Consider the following 8,849-nt stretch of genomic DNA (forward strand, 5'->3'; position numbering starts at 1 on the left):
GCCATCAGGATCTGCTCTGACTTGCTCAGAGCATCCACAGTCCAAAATCAGAATGGGTATAAATCTATGTGCTGCTGATGCCTGCTTACATTATCCTAACGTAAAGAGAGGATTTTTCTTTTTGTTTCCCCCTCATTTTTTTAGTTTTTTTGGTTTTTTTTTTCTGGGTGGTGTTGGGATTCCCCCAAGCACAGGAGGCCCAGATGGAGTGGTAACACAGCGAAAACTTGGGAGATAGGAGGGGATGGAAAAGGTGCATCCGTGAAGGAGCTGATTTGAAAATAGGATAATGTAAAAGCAGCGTTGAAAAACATTTTCAGTGTTGATTCCAGAAAAGGACAGTGTGGGGACTGATATATAAAGCTATCCCTGAAGGCCAGATGTATTTAGGTTGTGCTCTGAAAGGTTAGCAGGTCTCACCTAGAAATGCTGAGAGGTGTGCTGGGGGGCTGCATGTTGAGCAGTGTGAGAGCCTTCTGCCTGCTTTTCTCATAGGCACTGCTCCGGGCTACTTTGTGGAGGCTCAGAGAGGCAGCAAGTTCACCCCTGAAGCCTTCAAACCTCAGCATTGAGAATTTCTCCTGACACATCTCCCACAAGGCGTTAGGCAAACCGGCTCTCCTGCGTATCCATTCCCTGTGATGCAGATAGGGGAGGACATGTAATTAGGTAACCATTTGTATGTGACCTGACACGGGCTCGCCTTGCTTTGAGGTTTCACAGCTGTGAAAGCCCCAGTGGCATCACCAATGCCTGGCCATTTACCTAGGTACCTGCTGCATTGCTCACATCTAGCTGAACAGCCAGCAGGGCATGTGGCCTCTTATACCCCATATTATCATCTGACTAAGGCAGATTGCTGTGAAGAGGGAGGACAGTGTGATAGATACTGCACAAACAAAATGAGACACTCTGTGTCCTAAGGGACCCTGTAGAAACTCAGCAAGTGCACGCTCTGAAAGGCATCCCAGGCACGGAACTCCCATGAACAGCATCAGATAGGGCTGCTCCTCAGTGCTTTGAAAACTGATCTCACTCTTAGGAGCGGTGAAAGGGAGGGAGAGAAAAAGTCAGTAGGAGAGTAGGATTAAGTGTGTGCAGGGAGCTGTTGCTGCACACAGGGGACAGGAATGCAAGCAGCCTCGTTACACAAATATGCTCTGATGTGGTCTCTGCCATTGCTGCAGAAGCACAGCAGAATTCATTTTGCCTTTCTGTAATGCACTGATGTGTTTTATGCGGAGCTGGCTTTGACCGTACAGCAGGAAACTTCAGATTCATGGCAGCTTCCAGCCATGATGCTAGGAGGAACATGGGCTCAGTACAGATGTGAAGGACACTGTTTTTCCTCTGAGCAGGAATAACAACCCAGCAGATCACATATACAGTGGGAAAAGCTCACACGCACAACACACAGCTTATGCAATTATGCTGTGATAGCCATTGGCACAGGAGCATGGATTTATGTTCCAGCCAATGTCTAAAACAGTGAGTGCAGGAATTCAGTCTCCTTGGTGATAAAACCAACCAACAGAAAGCATAAAAAGGAGCTAAAACCTTCCATGGGACCTACTTTTATGCTCAGAGCAAAGGACCATGAATTAGCATGTCTCTTATCTGCTTTCTTACCTACAGAAGTGGGTGAATAGCAGAGGATACTTTGATTCTTGGTTGTACAGGATGGACAACCACGTATCCATGATATCTGCTTTTATGGTACCTGTCTTTATGGTATCCGTATTTTGTGGTATCCATAAAAAAAAGAGAGGACTTTTGATTGCTGCAGACAAAGATGAGTGAGAAATCTGGGCTAGGGGGAGAAGAAACAAAGCAGCCCTTCAGCTTTTGGTCACCGAGTCCATATTTGATGAATGCCCACAGATGCAGCCATTATCAGTGGGAAGTCACTTGATGACCTGGGTGAAACGAGTTGCCTTTTTCCTTTCAAACCAGATGGCTGCTTTCATCAGAGATCGTGCTATTAGCTGACATTAATGGGAAACCCTCAGGGGGCTTCAGAGCAGGAGGAAGTGAATGGCAGACGGAGTGGAAAGGCTGATTTCCCCGCCTGTCCATCTGGAACAACTCCTTGCAGCTCACTAGTGTCTGACCACCATGGGCATCCTCTGGCTATGAGCAAGCCTGGCATAACTCCTGCCTGCTCTTGTATTTCAGCTGTGTCGAGAAGCAACCCAAGGCATCCCAGAACACACCAAGAAAGCATCCCTGCAGGTATTTAAAGTGGTATTAAATCACCAGTTGGCTGTAGTGATAGACCTCGTGAGGAGAAAAGATGCCAGCGTAGCCCCCGTGTGAGCAAGGAAAACAAATTTGGAAATGTTCTGCATGTTCAGCTCCCACCTGCAGCTCCTTGAAGCTCTCTGAGTGTCCTTGGGCACCATCCTTAGCATGCAGTCTCTACCTCTAACCTCACAAGGAAGATGACTTTTGCTATAAAGAATCATTTGCCCTTCTTACAGAGCCCTAAATTAAAACTAGCACTAATTTGAGAATCTCTGATGAGAATACAGACTGGCCACGTTGACACACTAGGCAGGGAAAACAGCTTCCCCTTGTGTAACAGCATCCCCAGAGAGCCATACAGCCCATGTCAGCGCCCTTCAGAGCACAGGGAACATCACATAGCAGAAGTCATCACAGGTTGTTTATTGCATTAACACTCATTCTAATTGATCACTGGGGGGGGGAATTTCATGCTCCTTTTCATGTGCTTAGAGTTCTCAGGAGGGAAACACATTCCCAGTATGGTGCAGCTATTTGGGGTCAAGCCAGACCTGGCTTTGGGCTGTTGCAGTATAGGATGGGCAGCAAAGCCAGCATTTTGCTGAGTGGTGGTGGCCATCCTTACCAGCAAAGACTTCCATAACAGTAGTGAGAGGGATCTGACATTTACCCACTGCTTACCCACATCTTACAATGAGGGTCTGGTTCAAGGTGCCACTTGATGGAGGCACATGGTTGAACCACATGGGGCAGCTCTTATTGCCTCCTAAGAGGAAAGCATCCCAACAGCAGTTTTGTTTCTTACATCCCAGTCCTGGGATATGGGATATGTATGGGCTCTATGCTCTGACACTGTGAGAGCAGTCCTGCTCTTCTCACTGCTTTCTGGAGGTGGCCATAGATTCAGCCCTCTGCTGAAAGCCTGCACCCAGAGAGCTGCACCACATCCTCAGCAAGCTTTCCTGCAGAACAAATGCCTTGACAATGCTAATTGTTTTTGCTTTAGTTCAACAAGCTGGAAAGAAAAATTAGTTTTCCCAGGTGGAAAATTTTCCATAGAAAATGTTGGAGCCCTGTGTTGTGTGTTTTTTTTCCCCAATAATGACTGCTGTGACCCTTCCTTCCCTGACTTATTCTAGTAATGCCCCAGGATCCTAATTAAGACTGAGCCCAGCGGCTCTTGGTATTGTGCAAACACATGGGAAGGCTCCAGCCCTTCTCTAGAAAGCTTCTCATCTAGTTTGGTTTAGGCAAATGCATCCATTGATACTTTCTTTACTTTTTCAACAGTGCTACAATGGAGGCTTTCATCTCTATCACTTCTGTGTATTGCAGTGTCATGCCCTCTGCTTTCAAAGGCTTAGGTTTGCCTTTAATTGTGTTGAGAACTTTTGTTTCTAAGCCTTTATTAATGGATTTTTCTCCTCTGCCAAAAGAGGAATTTTGTTTCTTTACTGGCTTGTCTTCTAAAGCTGAAGTGACAGTTCCCTCTTCTCTGCGAGATTTACAAAGCTTATCTTTTAATTTCAAGAGCCAAAAGCAGAAAAAGGAGGGAGGGAGGGGGCTGGGGATAAAGCATCAGCATGCCTTTCAAATGCTGTCGCTAGGAGAAGGCTTAATGATCTAGAAATATATAAACTGCACTTTCAGGGTTGCTTGAATTCAGTTAAGAGGCTGCTCTTGACGGACTCCGGCTAAAGGATGGAACTGGGAGGGGACAAAGCCACTGATTTCAGGAAACCCCATTTTGCTGTTTGAGAGTACCTAGCAGGCAGTCCTGCCCCAAACCCATTGCCATCGTGCCTTAGTGCCAGGGGCACAGCAGGGCTGGAAGTGTCTCACCTCTCTGAGGCTCTGGATGTGGCCAGGGACAGAGCATGAACTCATGCACCGGTATTTTTGGAGGAAGGATTTACAAGTGCTCAGTGTGGGGTGTAGGTCACAGTCCAGCAGTGTCTTCAATCCCATTAGATGTGACGCATTCAAGGATCAGAAATCAGAAAGCAAGTATGGTTCCCATATTCCTTTTTCTTTAAATTGCAACCCTAGAAGCGACTGCTGTTGTGTTGCATCTCATGGCTCAGAGGATTTGGCTCAGTACGGGGAGAAAGTGCAGTTGAGACTTTTCCAGGGCTCTATAGAATAAGCTGGATCAAGATGCTGTTGACTGAAATAGACACTTACAGTGCAGTGTTCCTAAAGACACTGCGGGATGTCTTTCCTTGCCTTGGCAAATGTCTATCAAGCCTAAGACTCCATGAAAGAAATCTTTCAGGCTGAACCATGCAGTGCTTTCTAATGATGCCCTAATTTGGACCTGTTCCTGTCTCTGGACCATGCTGCAGGGCTGTGTAAGTCTAGTGTACATCTTCAAGTGGGTCACAGCAAGCGCCATCCTTAATACAAGTCCAAGCAGCACTACATGCCAAGAGATCATTGAATCCCTCAGGTTGGAAAAGACCTCTCAGATCCCCAGGTCCAACCCAGCCCAGTCCCCCATGCCCACTGACCACATCCCTCAGTGCCACATCTCCATCATTCTGGAACACCTCCAGATGTTCAGTCCTCAGCCCTAGAGATGAAGGACAGGAGGTGCAGAAGCCTCTGTCTAGACTTTGGAGTGTATTAAGGAATCCTGAGCTGAATCACAGAGGCTCCATGCCATGCAGCAGAAGGAAAATGGCTGACTTTCTGCGAGCAGCTTGTTTTAGCATCATGTGCAGCTGGTGAATGCATACAGCTCATCTCTTTCAGCAAGGCCTTCCATCCTCTTTTGACTCTATGTAGGCTCTGATACTGCAGCGAGCAGCATGGCATAAATCTTCAGGCAAACAGCTGAATGTTGTAACCTCATTTGGTAAACTGGGGGAAGTGAGGAGGGGAGCTTCACTTTAATTATTAAATAAATAGGAAAACAGCCTTCTGTCTAGCTCAGCTGGCAGGTTCTGAAGAGACCCAAGCAAAGCAAAGCTGATCAGCTAGCTTCTCACTGTCGGCTTTCCAGCCTGTTTGCTCCTCTCTGGAGCACCCTGATGTGTGCTGGGAGCTGTGCTCCTGCAGGGCTGGGGGACTCATTGCCTTGGGGAAGGAAGCAGAGACCCTCCTGGGGTAGCACACTGCTGTGCCTCCAGGGCAGCAGAGCTGAGTTACAGGCAGTACCACGTCCCTGTCCTTCCTTTCTTGAAAAGGATTTAGATTTGAATCCCAAAGTAGGGCATTTCAACAGAATTCCATTTTTTTTTATTTTTTTTTTTTTGCAAACATCCAAAAGATGCAGCTTTCATTTCAGGCAGCGGAAACTCATTTGAAATCTCAAGAGCTGCCATGAAATGGGATCATCATTTGCCAGGGAGCTCCAATGTCTTTTGTGCCTTACAGCAGTCATAATGAAATCTCATCCCAGCCTGGCATTTGAGCTATATAGTGCCATTTGTGAATATTGGGATGCTAGCTGAAGTCCTCATTTAGTGGAGCAGGCTGCATTTGCAACTCTGTGATGACTCCGTGGTGGGTTTAGTGCCAAGGATGATAACTCTAAAATCAGACAGCAATGTTTAGCAGAAAATGTACATTCCCAACCAAGGCTTGTCTTATTTTTTCTCATCTTGCTGTGCACTATTTTTCTTTCTGTTTTACTTTTCCTTCTCCCCACACGCTGTCTCATTTTGCTTCCATTCCCCTGAGCAGGAAGGCCAGCAGAAGATCAGCCTTTGGTCTTCTCCAGCATCAGTTCGAGACCCAGGCACTAAGGGTATCAGAGCACATCGGTAAGGATTGCTCCACTCCATAACCATCTTCTCATGCTTTTGTGGGCTCCAATAAGCCTGAAACACCCTGTTCCCAATTGCCTGCCCTCCCCTTCTATGCCAAATGTGGAGGAGAAGGGAAGTCTGAATGAAGCAGCTCATTCAGCAGCTCAGGCAGATGTTTGCTGCAGGGCAGTGCAGCGGCTTACATTGCAGTTCTCCCAAAGATAAAACGTTGCATCTGAGCCAAGCAGCTTGTACTAATCCAGACTTCCAGCTTTTGAAACTATAAAAATCTCACTGAAAATGAAATGATCAGAAACCAACAGCTGCTGTAATTCATCCAATTCAGCTCCCGGTCTCTGTGCTCTCTGGGTTCCCAGTGGAAACCATCAGAGAAGCGTGACTCATGCTGAAAACAGGTCGGTTCCCAGGTAGGGAACTCAGTGATTTCAGGGGCTTGGGGTGAATAGTTATTTACAGTTACACACATTGGTAGAAAAGCAACATCTTAGCTCCACGCCATTCAAACAAATAGGTTGTGCTTCCAGATAGATTTCCTTCTCGTGCTGTGTCTCTTTTCCAGCCTTTGCAGAGCAGCAAGCTGTTGTCTCACTTAGCCTGTGTGTTCTATCACTCCAGGTGCTGCTGATGTGGACAAGGACACAGCAATTTCATCAGATGCACAGAGCTGGCCATCATTCAGGGCCACTGTGATGCTGTGTGGGTATGGCAGGTAACCACCTCTTGAGGAGAACTTGGAGATCTGCAACTGGATCTTGTTGCAATGTCAGTCTGTATCACATCAAGACAGATCAAACAGCATCAGACTGGCTTACAAGGCCAGCACCCCCTCTTGGCATAATCCATCCCCCTGGCCATGCATATGAATGAGAGAAGGAAATGTTATTTCTATAGTGACACATCCCTGAGAGCACCAAATCTGGATTTATTGAGGTCACAAAACTGACTTAGCGCTGTGCTACCCAGACTGTAGGATAAATAGAAGTCTTCTATTTATAATGCTGCCAATCTGACGCTGCTCGCAAGCACTAAAAATAAAACTTAGTAAAAAGTAAGTTGAATTAATGGGTGCTCTTTTTGCACTGTCTATGAACCAGCTCCTGATCATGCAGCATGCTGTCTGCTATCAGTGTTTGGCAGAAATTCTGCACAGCAATGCTGAAATGCCCTCTTTTGAGGGCAGGACAGCAATGCCCCTACTCCTCTGATTTTCTTGCCATGCACAAAGCCTGAACTGTCCTCATGTCTGGAATGAGGAGCCCTGATGCTCTCTCCCAGCACCTGATTCACAGCAGTGCAGGTGGTCCCACTGTGTGCCCATCCCTGTCATCTCCACAAGTCTGGGGCAGCAACTGTTAGTCCTGGCAATTGAACCACACAGAGGAAGCCCAACAAAAAGGCAGTTTTTTTCCTATCACGTGCTTCTGGTTTGCCTGCATGAGGCCAGATCAATGCAAGCTAGCACAAGTCGCACCCTCTTCTCATTACCCTTGCACAGGCTTGCAGCTGGAGCATATTGCAGGGTGGTTTTAGCTGGAGGCAATTCATTTACAGCTGAGCTGGAATTCAAGTGGCTGTTTCCCCAGAGCCTTGCTAGTGATGTTTTCCTCTCTCCTCCTGCTGGGTTTCAAAGAGTGGTGGGGTCTGTTCTGGTCCTGGTAGGGCTTGGACTGAGCTGGAGATTTGGGCAGGATACTGGGCAGCTCTAAGAACAAGATCTTGTATTAGGGCACCCTGAGAGAGAGGGTCTGGATTAATAGTGATCTGTTTAAGATGAAATTAACCCACTATGGATCTTCTTTCCTAGAACTGTAGCAAGCTGCACCTTCCCACTACATTGAATTCAATACCAAACACTTTTTTGTTGTTGTATGAACACTTCATAGAATCATAGAGTCATAGAATGGCCTGAGTTGAAATGGACCACAATCCTCATCCAGTTCCAACCCCCTGCTATGTGTGGGGTCACCAACCAGCAGACCAGGCTGCCCAGAGCCACATCCAGCCTGGCCTTGAATGCCTGCAGGGATGGGGCATCCACAGCCTCCTTGGGCAACCTGTTCCAGTGCCTCACCATCCTCTGGGTGAAAAACTTCCTCCTAATATCCAACCTAAACCTCCCCTGTCTCAGTTTAAAACCATTCCCCCTTGTCCTATCAAAGCTGTGTTTAACTCACTCGTGTATAATATGTATTTCTAGTGGGTATAGTTTAGCTTTCCACATCAGCCTGCTCCCAGACCTTGTGACCCACTTGGGTTATAATGTTTAACACAGTTTCTCAGTTTTCTTCTCTTTTGTAGGGAAGCAGAGACCTTGATTTTATCATTGACACTGTTTTAGACAAGTTCATAATGCAGATAACCTGCTGCTGTGCTTTAGCATCAGCCTGGCTTCGTCTACAATGTTTTCTGGTTTTGCATTTATATTCAAAGCTGACAGGGCTCATCTATCCTGCAGTTCCCAGCTGTTGAGGCCTATGAACATCACACAGTTGGACATTCTTGTGGCTCTGCTGGAAAAGCAGCAAGGGTACAGATGCCAGGGCTAGCTCTCCATCAGCCCTCTTCTCAAAATGTCTGTCTTTAAGAAGTGATCTAAACAAGATCAAAAGCTTCTTGCTGACCAGTGGCCACCCAGGGCTGCCAGAGACCTGGCACACAGGACAAGTCCTGAGCATCAAAAGCTCCCATTTAGTTCTCACTTGTGCCCAAAGGACAGGCTGAGTGCCTTGGGTTGGAAGAGCAGCAGCATACAGCCCTTGGAGCTGGGAGGCAGCAGGGCTCTGGCTTCATTCCCAAATGCAGAAGAGGGAGGAGGATGTCAGGCTTTTGGGT

General features: G+C 47.0%; 1 long non-coding RNA gene across 1 annotated transcript; it reads left to right on the forward strand.

Moving 5' to 3' along the window:
• Nucleotides 1-2,173: 2,173 nt before the first annotated feature.
• Nucleotides 2,174-6,796, forward strand: LOC149917326 (uncharacterized). Its single transcript, XR_016468500.1, has 3 exons — nt 2,174-2,232; nt 5,932-6,011; nt 6,633-6,796. It is a non-coding gene; the product is annotated as an uncharacterized LOC149917326 (long non-coding RNA).
• Nucleotides 6,797-8,849: the final 2,053 nt, after the last annotated feature.

The sequence above is a fragment of the Phasianus colchicus genome, chromosome 7 (assembly GCF_987193195.1).
Source record: "Phasianus colchicus chromosome 7, bPhaCol1.hap1.1, whole genome shotgun sequence".
Classification (NCBI taxonomy): Eukaryota; Metazoa; Chordata; class Aves; order Galliformes; family Phasianidae; genus Phasianus; species Phasianus colchicus.